We start from the raw sequence: 17,501 nt of genomic DNA, 5'->3' as shown, positions 1-17,501 counted from the left end.
AATTTCTGGATCTGCTATGTAGTTCTTCTGGTGAGGTTTTTATTTTATAGCTATTATTTTTAACATCTAAGATTGTAATTTAGTACTTTTTGATAACATTCTGTTCCTCTGCATAAGTACAAATCCTTTTCACTCCCTAAGGATACCAATTAAACTTACTTTAAAACCCTGTCCCGGGACGCCTGGGTGGCTCAGTGGTTGAGCATCTGCCTTCGGCCCAGAGCGTGAGCCTGGAGTCCCAGGATCAAGTCCCACATTGGGCTCCCTGCATGGAGCCTGCTTCTCCCTCTGCCTGTCTCTGCCTCTCTCTCTCTGTGTCTCTCATGAATAAATAAATAAAATCTTAAAAAAACAAAACCGTCCCATCTGCTCTTCTTACTCTATCTCCTTGGATGTAAATTCTTTCATTTGCTGGGTTTGCTGTCTCCCTTTCATAATTGGCTTTCATTAAATGTACAGAAATTTGGCCTTGTACACTCAACTTTGTTACCAAGATCTCTCTTTTTTTTTAGATTTTATTTATTCATGAGAGACAGAGAGAGAGGCAGAGACACAGGCAGAGGGAGAAGCAGGCTCCATGCAGGGAGCCCAGCCTGGGACTCAAACCGGGTCTCCAGGATCAGGCCCTGGGCTGAAGGCAGCGCTAAACCGCTGAGCCACCCAGGCTGCCCTGTCAAGATCTCTTGATAGACAAGAGACGCTGCAGTGAGTTGTGATGTGGAGAACAAAAGCAGAAAAAAATGTAGGAAAAAATTAAAGCTCCTTACAGCCTGCAGCCCATTGACAAGTACTTGAGACAGGCAGAGTGACCTTCCTCCCGGCACTCAACTGCCTCAGTGTGAGTACTTTGCTAAGGGCAAGGGGCAACCTTAGCTTGACACAAGCCCGACCTCCAGGATCCCGTAAAAATCCCTTTGGAAACTCCCTTTATATCTACCCACCACCACCACCCCACCGCCAAGATCTGTGTTGGCAGTCATCCTCCAAACGTGTGGCCACCGATACACATCCGGAGGGTGTCATGAGTGAGGTCCTACTAGACGGTGGTAGGTGAGCTTATCTTACTAGCAGCTAGCCCCGCGAGGTCCTGGAAACCTTGCTCCCAAATTCCCTAGAGACCCACGCTCTCCCTAACCCCCTGCCAACTTGAGAGTCTGTAAACTGCCACTCCTCACAACCCCAGCGCAGCCCTTCCAGCCCACGGGATCCTGTCCCCAGGCTTTAATAAAACCAAACTTTTTGCACCGAAGATGTCTCAAGAATTCTTTCTTGATGTTTTGCTTCTGAACTCCAACATTTCACATCAAATTATATTTTCAATTCATTTTAAGTCAAAGTAGAGGACGGGCAGATGAACAGCCAAGCACTGAACCTCAGCAGTTTCTCTTCTATGGCTGGTTTCCCTGTTCTCAGGACTACTACATTCTACTTTGGCTCACACTCCCTTGCTCATTGCCCTCACGAGAGACTGACAGACATTCCTCTTTGCTAATGTGTGGCTCACTTCCTACAGGAATATCCCTGACTCATCTTGCTCCTGTACCTCACCTACCAGCACACAGGAGCCCACCCTTTCTGCTGCTGGTATCGAGGACATCCAGGAATGAAGAAATCTTGATGTTGTGCTCTCCTTTTGATGTAAGTCTCAATTCCAAGCATTTGGGCCTATTGTTTACAGTATCATCCCCTTGGTTTTCTATCTTTCAGAACCTTCTCAGAGTTTCTGATTTGCCTAAATTCCCCTTTTTATTTTTGTGATTAATTATGCATTCATCAATTTATCTTGTATCTTTTTAATCATTTCTAAGGATTTTATCAAGGAGGGGGAGACTGTGTGTTCAGTACAGAATTTTTTTAAGATTATATTTATTTATTCTTGAGAGACACACAGAGAGGCAGAGACATAGGCAGAGGGAGAAACAGGCTCCCTACAGGGAGCCCGATGCAGGACTCAATCCCAGAACTCAGGGATCATGACGCTCAACCACTGACCCACCCAGGTGTCCCCAGTATAGAATTTTGAAACAAATCCATCCTTACTTTTTTCCCTCCAAGGTCAATGTTTTTATATTATATAATATTTTTATTGTATAATATTAACTGATATGAAAGTAAGAATCACTTAACAGAAAATGTTTTACAAAAAGAGTCTACACATATTTCCCTTCAAAAGAGGCATATTAATCATTTTTTTCAAGTGCTAACATATCACAAGAAAGGCGTTCCCTGTTCAGGTCACTAGCTAATTTTTTTTTTAGCAAATTACAGTAATGAGTTGATGCTACCAGTATAGTAAGAACTACATAATTTTCATAATTAATTGAAGTTAAACATAATCATTGAATAATCAGGCAAGGTACATTTTGAGATGTTGTTTTATTGATTTTTCATGATGGCTTCCCATTCCCTTTACTTAATGATAAAATTGAGCAATTCACAGGGTGCCTCTCAGCAATTAGTTCCAATTACTCAGATTCAAATTCTATCATGAGTCACGTACCTTGTTTCTTTAGTTATATTCTTCCAGTGTGGTCTAGAAGTACTTAGGAACATATACTCATTAATTAAGAAAATTACATTTATCGCCAAAGTACAGTTGCCAATAATTTTAATCTTGTCATTTATTATAAAATATTTAGCAAATGCAAATCAATATGTGTATCACATTAAATATTAATCAGATAAGCTCCTATGTACCAATTACTAAGCTAAGAAATTTAACGTTGCCAAAACTTGAATACCTCTCTTTGTCCTTTCTTCATTCCTTCTCCATTATTCCTCCAAGGTAGTCATTATCCAAATTTAGTGTTTGTGTTATTATGTTGTTTCTCTCTAAGATTTTTGTGGCATATGTGGACATACATATGTATTCTTAAAATGCAAATGATTTAGGGATACCTGGGTGGCTCAGTTGGTTAAGCATCTGACTCTTGATCTCAGCTCAGGTCTTGATATCAGGGTCATGAGTTCAAGCCCCACACTAGGCTCCACACTGGGCATGGAGCCACTTATAAAAAAGATAATAAAATGCAAATGGTTTATTTAAACTTGTTTTTAAAAATTCTTATAAAAAAAAAAAAAAAAAAAAAAAAAAAAAAATTCTTATAAATGAAAAAAAAATAAAAAATAAAATAAAAATAAAAATTCTTATAAATGGAATTCTTCTGAAACTTGCTTTTTTATTCAGTGTTACATTTCTATGATTAATACATGTTGAATTTAGTACTAGGTTGTTAATTTTCACTGCTGTGTAGTATTCCATTCATTATTATTCCAAAATGTTCTTAACCATTATCCTATAACAGGTATTTACATTATTTTTACTGTTGTTGTTGCTGTTATTGGTTTTGTTTTGTATATTCTTCTGTTGCAAAAATGTGTCTAAGATTGTGTTTATGTTTCCTGTGTGCCCATAGAAGAGATTCTCTAGAGTAATAGCAATAAGTGGAGTATCCGGGTTAAAGATTAGATTATCTTTAAAATAACTGAGTAGTGCCAAATTTTTTCAAAGTACTGATTCCACTAGGAATCTATCAGATTCCCCCTCACTCATACACATACCACTTGGTATTGTCAGACTTTAAAATGTTTTGCCTATCTGGTTGTTTTAGCTTGAGTGCCATAACAAAATCCCACAGACTGGGTGGCCTAAACAACCAAACTTTATTTTATCATAGTTCTGGGGACCAGAAGGGCAAGATCAGGGTACCTGCATGGTTGGGTTCTAGTGAGGACTCTTCCTGGCTTGCAGGAAAAATAGGAGACTATCTTTACAAGTTGGAGGTAGAAAGTAATTTTATAAACTACATATAAAAGTGTGAACTGTTAATGAAACAACTGATAAATGTGACTACATTAAAAAAAACTAACCACTTCTAGTAATCAAAATATGCTATAAAGAAACTGAAAAAGTCAGCCACAAACTGGGAGAGAAAATATTTGCAAATTATATGACCAACAAAGACTTAGCATCCAGAATACATTAAGAAATTATAAAAGTCCATATAAAGATATAAGAATCCATGTAAACCCATATAAAGATAAGTAAACCAAGGAAAAATGATCAAGAGACTCTTACAGAAGGAAGAAACCTCAATGACCAATAAATTTATAAAAACATGCTTGATCTCATTACACTTCAGAGAAATTTAAAGGAAAGCTACAATGGGATGTCTTTTCATAGCACCCGTGCTATGAACTGAATTGTGTACCCCCCACCCCCACCAATTTTTATGTTAAAGTAATCCAGTGTGACTATATTTGGAGTTAAGGAAGTAATTAAGGTTAAACAAGATCATAAGGGAGTGGGCCCTAATCTGATGAAATTAGTATCCTTATAAGAGGATCCACAGAGATCTCTCTCTCTCTCTCTCTCTCTCTTTCTCTCTTTCCCCACCCTCAGCCTACCAAGTGAGGACACAGTAAAAAGGTTTTTCTTCATGACTATATAGACAAATTTGACTCTTTTCTATATAAACTTTTGAGTTCTAAAAAATAAATCTGTTGGGATTTTCATTGAAGTCTTATCAATTCTACAGACCAATTTGTAGGGAAGTGGTATATTTACATTGTTTTGATTTTCTTTTTTTTTTCTTTTTTAACCATGAACATTTGTGTAGGTGTCCTTTAGTAACATTTAATAAGTTCCTAAAATTTTACATATGTGGGTTTTGAACAGCTTTTATGTTCGTACTTGTAATCTACATCAGGGAGGCCAGAAATTGTGCTGTTCAGTAGTACTCTGATTTAAAAAAAAAAAAGACCTAGGTGGATAATGATTGGGTTACCAACATATAAGATCTTCCCAATAAACTCTGTTATCCCATCCACTAGAAAAAAACAGTGAAGGAGCCCTAGATTAAAAAAACAATTCCATCCTGGTTTTATAATTAAATCATTGTGTCTTTAGGTTAGTTATTTTATGTATTTAAGTATCAGTTTATTCATCTGAAAAATGACAAGATAAAAGATGATCCCCAAAGTATTTTAGTCTAACATTATATGAATCTTATTAGGAGAAGATTCATAGTAAAGAGAAGAACTAACAAGATCATGAAACTTTCATGTATTATTATCTGGCATGACTTTATTACAGTAAAAAACAGCCCGTCATTTACAGTGGTTTATAGGAACATTTTTTTTCTTGCTCACATTACAAAGTCATTAGCTATGAGTAGGCTGTGGCTGCTGTAGCTCCAATCAGCCCTGCATCTTTTGAAACTGTACCTGGAGCTCATTCTGTGAAGTGTCCCAAGGCACACCTTCCTGACTTAATAGCTTTTGACATGAATTTTCAATAAAAATTAAAATTATTTTTAAAATTTTTAAACAAAATTGTTTTAGCTACAATGTATTTCTTCTGTTTATTAAAGCAAGATGTGCTTATTAAAGAAATATTTGAAATCCATAAAAGTAAGAAGATAATGCAAATGACCCATAAATCCAATACCTAGATACAATTAATATTTATTTTTTGGCATTTTTCCTTTTAGTTTTAACCTTTGTTTCAATGCATATATATAAATTTTAATAAAATCAGGATTATATTGTGCAAGTCATTCGGTAATCTTATAACAAAACCTAACATATATTGTAACCATATATTTCTTTGTCATTTAATGGACTTTGAAAACAGGAATTTAAATGGCTGCATAATATCTCAGAATATGATTGGCTTATAATTTAGTTACCTTTTCTCCATTGTTAGAGTGTTTCCTTTGTTCTGCTGCTGTAGGTAAGGCTGCAATTAATGTTATTGTAAATAAATCAGAATATTAGTCACTTATGACATCTTTATGAAAGATTTCTGGGTGAGTAATATTAATTCTGGTGTTGAGGTGAGTTTTATCACATAACCCTGACATCACAATGTAATGAGCAATAAATATACTTGTAGTTTAAGTCACATGACCATGAGTTATCTGGTTGTTGAGAGCAAACCCAATGGCAAGTCATGCTCTGTTGACTAGAGGTGATGAGTTTAGTTGGAAGAGATAGATAGTTAAGTAATGTAGAAAAGAGGTCTTGCCATGAGTAGACATTTTTCCAAAGAAGACATACAGATAGCCAATAAACACATGAAAAGATGCTCAACATCACTCATCATTAGGGAAATACAAATTAAAACTACAATCAGATATCACCTCACAGCTGTCAGAATGGCTAAAATCAACCCAAGAAATAACAGGTGTTGGCAAGTAAGTGGAGGAAGGGGAACCCTCTTATACTATTGATGGGAATGCAAACTGGCACAGCCACTCTGGAAAACAGTTTGGAGGTTCCTCAAAAAGTTAAAAATAGAACTATCTTATAATCCAGCAATGGTACTACTAGATATTTACCCAAAGGATACAAAAATACTAATTTGAAGGGATACATGCATCCTGATGTTTACAGCAGCATTATCTACAATGACCAACTTATGGAAACAGCCCAAGTGTCTGTTGACTGATGAGTGGGTAAAGAAGATGTGGTATAGGGGCACCTGGGTGGCTCAGTCACTTAAGCATCCAACTCTTGATCTGAGCTCAGGTCTTAATCTCAAGGTCATGAGTTCAAGCTCCAACTGGGCTCCATACCCACTTTTAAAAAAAAAAAAAGGATGTAGGGACACCTGGGTTGCTCAGTGGTTGAGTGTCTGCCTACAGCTCAGAGCTTGATCCCAGGATCCACGATCGAGTCCCACATCGGGCTCTTGCAGCCTGCTTCTTCCTCTGCCTGTGTCTCTGCCTTTCTCTCTCTCTCTCTCTCTGTGTCTCTCATGAATAAATAAATTAAATATTTTTAAAAAGATGTAGTGATGTATATATTACTCAGCCATAAAAAAGAATGAAATCTTACCATTTGCAATGACATGAATGGAGCTAGAGAGTTTTATGCTAAGCAAAATAAGTCAGTCAGAGAAGGACAAACGCCATATGATTTCACTCATATGTGGAATTTAAGAAGCAAAACAAATGATTATAGAGGATAAAAAGAGAGAGACAAACTAAGAAACAGACTGTTAACTCTAGAGAACAAACTGATGGTTACCAGAGGGGAGGTGGGTAGGAGGATGGGTGAGATAAGTGATGGGGATGAAGCAATACACTGGTGATGAACACCAGGTATTGTATGGAAGCACTGAATCAGTAAATTGTACATCTGAAACTAATATTACACTTTATGTTAACTTACTGTAATTTAATTTGAAACTTATAGGAAAAAAAAAAAGAAGTCTTACATTATGGAGTCTCATTTTATGCCAGGCACTGTTTTTGTTTCTAAGTTCTCATTTCTACCCTCCATGCGAGCATTAAGTCCTCCTCTTCCCTTAGCCTTTGCATTAATATTTATAACACCTGACAGCCAGTCGCATATGCTCAATGGGCACACACTTATGACTTTATCTTTCATACACACACAGGCACACTGTTCTGCAGCACTATCTTCCATCAGTCCTAACATCATCTCTTTTCACCTTAAGCCACATATGAAACTCAGTCAGCTGCTGAGGACAAGCTTAAAAGTTCCATTTTTTAGCTGAAGAGATGTTCAACTTTACAAAAGGAAAAATATTCTTACAGACTTACAGTTTTTAACTTACATTCATTGAGGAGGAAAAATTTTCCTCTACCCTTCAAAATTCTTCTGGCTGGTCTAAGAAGCACATTGACATGAGACAGATGAACAGGGGAAAATCAAATTTAATTACATAGCTATAGGGAATTTACATAAACTTGAGATTCCAAAGACAGGCAAAATGAGATAAGTATGTCAACCTGAACCAGAAACAGGCTGAGGCATCTGGGGCTTCATAGGGAAGGAAGGCAATTCACAGGAAGAATGGAAAGAGTAAACGTTGGATAAATAAATGTTTGCTGGGCCATCCAGAAACAATGGACCATAAAGAGGAATTTTATAAAACAGGCCTTGCTAGGTTCCTCTCTGTCTACCATACCTAATTCATATCATAATGCAGTTATCAATGGTAATGGCTCTCTTCCTGGAGCAGTTCTTCCATCTAAATTCTTTTACACAGTTAAGAGGAATGTCAAAGTTTTTTCCTGAGTATTTTTGGGCCTTGTTTCAGCTCGAAATAATCTGCATATCAAAGTGGCACATTTGGGGGCTACTCATTCTGGACCCCAACACATTATTTTTATCATAATGTTATATATATATGCATGAACATAATATATGAATAGATCTCTTGATGAGTGCTCTGTAACAGCCAGGAGTTCTTATACAGACTTCAGTGACTAAGCTTGTTTTATATGCACAAAAATCTTATGATGTAAAAACCATTATCATGTTAAAGAACAAAAAAATCCAACTGTGTAAATTTGAAGATTTAATTGGCTATATTGAGTGATTTATGAGTTGGGCAGCATCCCATCTAGCCAAGTAGAGGGGAGCTCAAGGAGTTGTACAAAATGGAAGGTTGTTTTTTTGGTTTTTTGGTTTTTTTTTTGAAATGGAAGGTTTTTATGGGAAGGAGGGTCAGGCAAGGATGTCATTAGCAAAAGAAAAGAAAGGGTTATTCCAGGCAAGGTCGCCTTCCCTTGGGGGAAAGAGTAGGAGGTCTTATTAGGCCAATTTACTTCATCTTCCTTTGGAAGGATCCAAAGGAAGGTGAAGAATCCAAAGGGTCATCCAAAGGAAGATGAAAAGGGTCCATGTGGCAGATTACCACATTGGTGGTAACCAGAAAATTCCTTACTGACCAGTTAAAACTACATCCCTGAGTAAAGTTGAAACTGCAGTTAGGTTAGGTATTAAGCTCCAGTTTGATGACATAGACTAGCATAAGTGACTCCATTTTGGGCCTCTGGGGTTTGTTGGTTTGGTTGGATTTTGACAGTCTTGATTTTATAAGAGCCAGTTTTCAGACATAGGCATGATCACTGCAGATCCACCACCTTAACCAGTATTTTTCTCATAAATGTTTATTTCTTAAAGATAGCAAGAAAACATTTTAAAACTGCATATGAACAAGGTAATAAAATGAATAAAATTAAAACAATTCATATATATGTATGTATATGATGTGTGTGTGTGTGTGTGTGTGTGTGTGTGTGTGTACAGAGAAAGAGTGAGAATACAGAAATGAGGAAGCGAGTGTTGTGGCCGCATGTCATTTCCATATACCAATTTCTGTAATCTTTAGTTTTGCTTGCAATTACAAATAATCCCCCAAAACTTAATGGTTTACAGTCACAAATATTTATTTCTCACTCATGTTGCATGTTGGAAGTGCCAAGTTAACTGTGGGTCAGGTGCATGGACTGTGGCTTTGCTCAGCTCTGATAGGCTCTGCTTGGCTTTGTTTATCTTCATGTTCTAGCACACAGACTTGAGGAACACTTAAGATAGGATCTGCAGAGTTTTTAGCAGAGAGGAAGAGCAAAAGGCTCAGTCAAACCACACAATTATTTAAAGCTTTTGTTTGAACTTTGTCTACATCACGGCACCTCCTACTTTATTGACCAAGGTATGTTATGTGGCCAAGTCCGGAATCAATGGGGCAGAAGCATCCTCTTACAAAGAAGTGAGGGAATGAACAGTTGTGAACAGTAATACAATAGATCACATCTTTATGTGTTTCAAGGTTGCCGGGCCAAACCTGCTATCAGCTCCCCCACGGCTATCTTATGGTGTTAGCACATTCCATGCTTATTGATTAAGAGAGCTAATCCCCACAGGAAAGATTTCCCTGGGATAAGTACATGTGCATTGCTTAAAGGACTAAGATTTTTTTTTAAAAAAACTAGTCACTTTCTTACTTCTGTATTAGCACAACTGATTCTGCACATGCTCCAGCTAGGGGTATTCTTCAAACCAAAGAGTTTTTAGGATGCATTCAGAGAATCATATACTTTTACATCCTTTTTTGTTACCTTAATTACTTTCTTATTTGCACTCCAAATGCTACTTTATTGAAATCCAATTCAAATTCAGATTATGGTCTCTGAATAAGAAGGCAGTGCTAACCTGTGCTTATTGTTATAAATGGCCCTTGGAGAAATCTGAAGTTTCTGTTGTGCTACCTAAAAAAAAAAATGTGAATGTTCCTTTTGATCCAGACAGCGGACAGTTGGACTAAAATGCCTATGGCAGTAGGAAGCCAACATTCTTAAGAAGAATATGATTTATGTAAAACTCATTTATTTCAGCATTACATCACCAGCACAGGATCAATTTGATGTTAATGTTTAATTCAGTATGTCCATTTTGCTAGGCAAACTAGAAGTCCTGCTGTTAACTTTTTGGTTAATTCAGCTTTCTACAAATGTATTTTCCTTTTATTGGAGCCTTTAAGGTACTTGACCTCAATCTATGCCACCCTCGCCCCATTTCTTTTCATTGCATGGATCATTTGTTCCAAGGGGACATGTGACAGCCTTCTAAAAAGAGTTTCTTTACTGTGTCTCTGGCTGTTCTTTCTTAACTTCAGAGCTTCAATCTCAGTATTTATGAACATTCAGGAACTCCACATTACTAAATTAGAAAGGCTGAATTAACAATGAAGTGTGGCTTATATGGTGCAAATGACACTCTGAAGGTTCATTGTAGGTGGTCATGTCTGGCCAGATAGTGAGACAGAAGGTATTGAGTTCAGGACGTGCGACCTCAAAGTATGGCACATTGACATATGGAATGTTTTAAGCTGAAATAATTTGAGAAGTGAAAGGTGCTGGAAGGACTCTGACTTTCCCCTGGAGTAGGTCTTAAGATCTTCATGTGAGAGGTACCTTCCTACACCAGGAAGAAAGGAGCATCCTGATCTCTGCAGAGGGAAGGGTGTTGAGGGAAATTTGAATGAAGCAGCCTTGCTAGGTTTCCCCCTTAGCTCTTAACCCTTTTTCCTATCATATTATTTCCATGACTTTCCACTCTTCATCAAACCTGGAATAAAAACACTCAGGTTTAACTTTTTCTTCAGATTTTCATTGCCTTATGAATGCTTTTATGCCACATTAAGATTATATTACATAAATTCATGTGCTTTTCTCTGTTAATCTGTCTTTTGTTATGGAGACCCAGCTGAGAACCTAAGATGGCTAGAGGAAGGATATTTTTCCTCCCAGTAAATATGTTATCTGGTCATGTTCAATCTTTAATAAACAGGAAATTTATTGAATTTTAATATCTTAATTGATTTATAAGTTAATAGGGAAAATTAGGCTGGTACCTCTATAGCAGGAAAAATAGTAGCATCCTATAATATACTGCATAATTGCTACTAAAATTTTAATCTACAAATTAGCAGCAACATAACCTCAGTGGTTGGTAGAAATGCAAAGTCTCAGGATTCATTCTTGACCCACTGGATCAGAATCTGAAATTTTTTTTACAAGGTCCCCAGGGATTTGTAAAACACTAAAGTTTGAGAAAAACATACCAGAGGAGTGGACATATCATTTCGTCATATACAGACTATGAATAGACCAAGACTGAATCGTGAAGATGGAGACTTTTGTTCTTTTGGGACAGATTGTTTTTGGTACCTTACCATGCTCCTCTTCTAGCACTGTCCCTCCATTTGGCTCTATCCTAGTTCCACCACCACCTACTCTACCCTCCAGCTTCCAGAGCCTTCCAGCTGTTTCACCTGGCCAAATCTCCCAAAAGCCCTCATCAAGACCAGATCTTCATCTAAGCTGAACATTGGAATCCTGTTAAATCTGGAAAAGATTGATACCAGAGTCTCACACTCAGAGGTTCTGATTTAATGAATCTGGTACAAATTCCAACATGTAGCTAAGGTTGTAAACCAATCCACTTGTCCTCCTCTTTAGTTCTCTTCGGAGACATTGGATTGATCTTCTCTGATCCACCAGTCAACACTGAAGGATTTATAGATGTATTTGCATTTTTTGACTGGAGATTACCTAGACCAAGAGACTAATCTCTAGTGGTTTTGGATTTCATACTCCTCAGGGAGCTACTCCAATCAAACAAGAAGACTAGCTGCCATCTTCTACTGAGGCTGGGGGATTGCTGAGGACATTCAGAGGACAACTTGATATCTTCCCAATGGGATAAAGAGTAGCCATTGCTTTTAAGATAAGAAAGTAGATTCTGATTTCCTTGGTACCTTCTGGCGGACTGGGTGGAAAACACCCATGTTGCTCCCCTCTTCCTAGAATGGTTAAGAACATGAAAGAAATCCAAAACTTTAGGAATGATCAGACTTTGGTGATGCTTACCATCTCCCTGCATGGTTCATGAATTAGCAAAAAAAAGCACGGAAGAGCTTCCTCTTCCTAGGAGAAATCCAATTCTGTTTTACTACCGTGGAGGAACCAAAAAACAATTTAAAACATCTTCTACTCTGTCGCTACTCTTCAATGGGTATCTGTTTATTGCCTAGCCAGCACCTATTCCATACTTCTTCCTTCCTAACAGGACCCAGTCATATCCTATAATGGGGCAGCCATGCTTTCTAGGTGGAATTAATCTCCCTTCTAGCTCTAATGTGGGTCCTAATTGGCCTAAACCAAACACTTGTCCTAGTAATTGTTTCAAGGAAAAGTTGTAACCTAGCTCTAAGCCAATCAGTACAAGAGAGTTTCCTGGCCAGTTTCCTGGCTAGTGTTATGGGCTGAATGTCGGTGTCTCCCACCCAAAAAAAATCATATTTTTGAAGCCCTAACTCCCAATGTGATCATATTTGGAGGTGGGGGCCTTTGTAAGAGAATTAGGTTTGGAGTCAGTCATGAAGGTGATGCCCTTGTGGTAGGATTAGTGGCCTTATAACAAAGGAAGAGATGAGAGCTCTTTTTCTACACATGTACACTAAAGAAAGGCCATGTGAGCGCACAGTGAGAAGGTGGCCATCTGTAACCCAGGAAATTCTCACCAGACACCAAATCTGTTGGTACCTTAATCTTGGACTTTCCAGCTTTCAGAACTGTGAGAAGTAAATGTCTTTTGTTTTAAGCTCCCCACCTCAAACTGTGGTATTTTATTTTAGCAGCCCAGGCTAAGACATCTAGCAGTTAGTTAATATGTGGATGGGAGGGTGGCACACATCTGAGTTGATCCAACCAAGGCAAAGGCAGGACACTGTCTGATAGTTGAGGGAAAGAGAGCTTTCTCTCTTGAGCTGAATCTAAAGAGAAATCATATAGCCCCAGGTGCTTCTTAGAACCTTAGAACCACCAGTGATGACACCATGGATGGCAGCATGAAAAGCCAAAAAGAATCCTGCCATTGAACTTTCCATTTGCATGACATTATCAGTGGTCTTTGTGAACTGCTTTGAGTCAGTATTTCTGTTACTCTAAAGCTGTAAATATCTGATACATGTGTTGATCAGGACTAAATGCCCCCAACTCTTACAATGACATGATTGCTTGCATCTTTGTACCCCTGTGATGAGTAGAACACCGCTTTACAAAGCAGGGCTTAGAACACTAGTTCTCAAACTTATCTGCACATTGGAGTCACCCAGGAGTTTCAAAAGATATTGAAGCCTGTGTCTCATCCCCTAGAGATTGTGATTTAATTGTTTTGGATATGATTGGGGCTTTGTGTATCTGCCTTATTTGCTTAGTTTTGGTGGTGAGAGGGCAGGTGGCAACTGGAAGGAGAAAGTGAAAGACTTCAATATAACAAAAAATAAGCCAATTCCAAAAGTTTATATTTTAGTGTTGCCATATCCAGGATGGTGCTTCTCCTAACCATGGCCCCTTGGACTCTGGGATAAGAGAAAGAAGAAATCCCAGTTTATAGATTCTTGAGGGGATTTCACTGATCTTGTGATAATCAGGAAACCAAATTAGTGAATGATGCAATTTCCTGAGTTAATTTCCAAAAAGCAAATGTTCACAAAGGTTCTATAGGTCCCAATACAACAATATCTTCTCCAATCTTTTCTCTGTTCTCCATCTCTCCCCAGTCACCATGACACCCCACATAGGCATTAGCCAAGAAACCTGGAAGGGACACTTTTGATGTTTTACCTCATCTCCTTTCTTAGGCATTTCAGAAAATGATTCATAGTCCAGAATTTCCCTGGATAGATGAATTCAAGGTTTTCAAGCTCTAAAATTATACAAATCAGATTGCGGGGAGAGCCATATCCCTATTAGAGAGCCATTGAGAACATAGCCTCAATGGTATGCCATTGAGGCATGCCAAATGAGGTATGCCAAAATGAATGAAAGCAGCAGTAAAAAGAAGAAAAGGAAAATTTATGTGAAAACATAGGACCACTTAACTTTGGGGAAGGGATGTCATAGGCCTAATCTCGAGAAAAGGAAAGAAAGCCAAGAGTTTTCTACCTAAATTCCCAATAATTTTGCTTTCCTACTAGACTTCTATAGGATTGACAAACATTCCTTTAGCCTTAGGCCTCAGCAACCTTAATTTGCTAATATTCTTCAACATTTAGTTATAAGGAAGTGTATCTAGGCTTGCACCTAGTAGCTTCCTCTCCACAGCAGCTACATGATGTATCAATCAGCTATTGCTGCTTAACAAACAATTCCAAATTCATTGGCATAGAACAACAAACATTTACTAACATTCTGAGAATTAATAGGTCTGAAAATTGGCTGGAATGACTCTGCTTCAGATTTGAAGTCTTTCATTCTTGTGCTATGAGGGATATGTCCTTCTAGTGACAATGAGAGAAATACAAAAAAGAAAAGAAAAACGATTTCCATTATTGCTCAGGGCTTAGGGTAGGTACACTATCACTTTCTCCCAAGTTCCATTGACTGAAGCAAATCGCATGGCCAAGCCAATCAATGAAGCAGAAAAATATAGTTCACCTAATGGTATGAAATTCAAAGTCACATGATAGAGTATGAATTCAAGGAGAAGCAAAGAATGGGAATCATAATATAGTCTATCACACATGATAAAGTCCAGGCTCTAAAGCAGAGGTTGGCAAAGTTTCTCTGTAAAGAGATAGATGGTGAATATTTTAGGCTTGGTGGGCCATATGGTCTCCATCACAACTATTCATCTCCACCATTTGCCATTTTAGTGTAAAAACAGCCATAGATGATATATACATGAATAAGTATGGCTGCATTCCAATAAAATTTAATTTATTGCCACTGAAATTTGAATTTCATATAATTTTCATATATCAAAAGACCTTATTTCTTCTTTTGATTTTTTTCCAACAATTTAAAAATGTCAAAATCATTATTAGTTCACAGGCTGTGTAAAAACAAGTGTCAGGCTGGATTTGGCCCATGAGCCATCCTTTGCCCACTCCAGCCCCTCACTTGTCTGTGGCCTCCCAAGTCTCACCTGCCATCTATCACTCCAAGCTCACTAAAACATAGTTTCCCAAACACCCTACCTGTTTAATGATATCTTCCCTTGCGTTTGTTCCTGCCTGCCCCTGGAATTCTCTTCTCTTCTCCCTGGCCTATTTAGCAAACTTCTAGTTCTCCTTCCACTCCACTGAGTGTTTTCACATCTGCAGTGCCTCCCCGGATTCCCTGGGATGGAGGTAATTCATTCTCTATACTCTCATTGCATTATGCACACCTGTTAGTCTGGGGAGATTAGCTATAGGAGCGTACAGCACTGAAATGTAAATGGCTCAGCACAGTAAATGTTGATTTCTCACACATACAATGGGGCCGTGGAATCAGTTGAGCATTTGTGTTCTACTCATTCAATCATTTAAGGACTCACTATCCTGACTTGTGGCTCAGTCTTCCAGAAGATACTATAAATCTTCTCTGTTCTGCAGTCAAATGAAGAAAAAGAGCAAGGACTGTGAGAGAGGATTTATGGGCCAGGCTTGTAGTACACCCCTTCATTGGTGAGAACCCCATCCTTTGGCCACATGTAATAGCAAAGGAAGCTCTAGCTTCAATGACATTGAATGGATGAATGGATGGATGGTGAGCATAGAAAAATTTCATTCATTTAGAACTGTGCACACTTGGCTCTTAGTAGATGACTAAGACATTAATATCAACTGAATTTGTTAACAAGCAAACAGGACTGAGTTATAACCAGATAAATTAAATTTCATGTTCCCTTTTCCCCCTGTGTTTTGAGGTGTTGTAGGTCTTTTGTAAAATGTGCCTTCTCTATGTCTAAAGTTCCTTTCACCAGTTAAAAACAGGATGATTTTACTCAGGCCTGCCCTAGCTTTGCCCCCCTCCCCAATAGTATGTTTGTTCAGATTGGGGACCACAGAGGACTTACAGGTGCAGCCTTTTTGCTGGGTGGCTCCCCAACCCCCTCCCCAGCGACCGGTACCCCCTCCCCCTGACTTTGCTGCCCTGAGTGTGGTCTTGCCTCTCCAATCTATCTACACTTGCTCTTAGCTGAAACAGAATTAATGACATTTGCTGTTTGCCTGTTTGTCTCGCACAGCTCCAAGATGTGTCCCTTTGTCCCTTTGTCAGCATGCTGCTTCGTACAACAGCTGCTGTTTTCAGCCATCCCTACTGAGAGAGAACAACACTGTTTCCTGTTGATATAGCTCCTTTGCTCTAAATCAAAGGTAACATGTTAAGGCTGTGGAATCCTTTTTAATGCCGTCTCTGGGGACTGTTGGGTTTTTTTTGATCATACATATACTTACTAGGATTAAATCCAGCATGAGTCTTCCGGGTGCATTCTGGGAGGGGTTACTGGGCACAAAAGGCAGAAAAGAGGAATAACATGATGGACTCTCTTCTGCTTCTGTGAGGATTCCAATCACTACTTCCCAGGTCATCCAACCCAGGGGCCACTAAACAGCCAGCAGCTGAGAAGAATTAGGTGCCTTTCTTTACATTGAAATGACATGGAAAATTCCAGAAAGAGTGCCATCTCCCTTCCTAGCTTTTGCTCTTCTGCTTGATAAAGTCTCTCTTTATCTCTCTGCACCTGAACACTCAGCTCTGTCCTACGTCCCTCTCTGCAGCTCTGTACCACATAGACTTCAGAGGGGGTGTGACTAGCACTACCCATCTGAGCGTCTGGCTGGGGCTCAAGTGACTGACCTGTAATAACACTCTTCATATTCCCACATGGAATGCTGATTTGCGGTTATAGTACAAAGCTGACAATTTTCGAGGGCTACATGCAGCCATTGTGCTAAGTGCTCTGCCTATGCCATCTCATTCAGTCTCCACACGAACACCCAGGAGTTGGCACTATGTCCTCCCATTTTATAAATGAGTGAACCGAGACCTGGCCAGAACACCTTGATCAAGGCCACAAGGCTGGGAAGGGCAGAGTGGGGACATGAAGCCAGATCTGTACAACTTCAGAATCTTTGATCCCAAATTCTATGCTGCTATCCAACTAGAACAGATGCAAAGAATCTAAGAGAATTTCTAGAATCTTAACACTCGAGCGTGGCCCACAGACCACATCTGGGATCACCTAGGAGCTGATATCGGAAATGCAGAATCTCAAAAAACGAACTAGGGGTGGTGGAAGGGGAGGAGGGCGGGGGGTGGGGGTGAGTGGGTGACGGGCACTGAGGGGGGCACTTGACGGGATGAGCACTGGGTGTTATTCTGTATGTTGGTAAATTGAACACCAAT

General features: G+C 38.8%; 1 protein-coding gene across 13 annotated transcripts in view; it reads left to right on the top strand.

The window, feature by feature from the left end:
- Window positions 1-17,501, top strand: part of FANCB (FA complementation group B) — a 459,601-nt gene that overhangs the window by 416,847 nt on the left and 25,253 nt on the right. For 11 of the 13 annotated variants that reach the window (XR_005386142.1, XR_005386146.1, XR_005386147.1 and 8 more), the window contains one exon: window positions 1,514-1,638. The gene's annotated coding sequence lies outside the window, so the exon portion shown is untranslated. Of the gene's footprint in view, window positions 1-1,513; window positions 1,639-16,338; window positions 16,469-17,501 lie in introns of all 13 variants that reach the window. The other 2 variants (XR_005386145.1, XR_005386143.1) reach the window with 1 other exon arrangement.

Source organism: Canis lupus, chromosome X (assembly GCF_011100685.1).
Source record: "Canis lupus familiaris isolate Mischka breed German Shepherd chromosome X, alternate assembly UU_Cfam_GSD_1.0, whole genome shotgun sequence".
NCBI classification, from domain to species: domain Eukaryota; kingdom Metazoa; phylum Chordata; class Mammalia; order Carnivora; family Canidae; genus Canis; species Canis lupus.
This window is presented reverse-complemented; position numbering and strand designations above follow the sequence as displayed.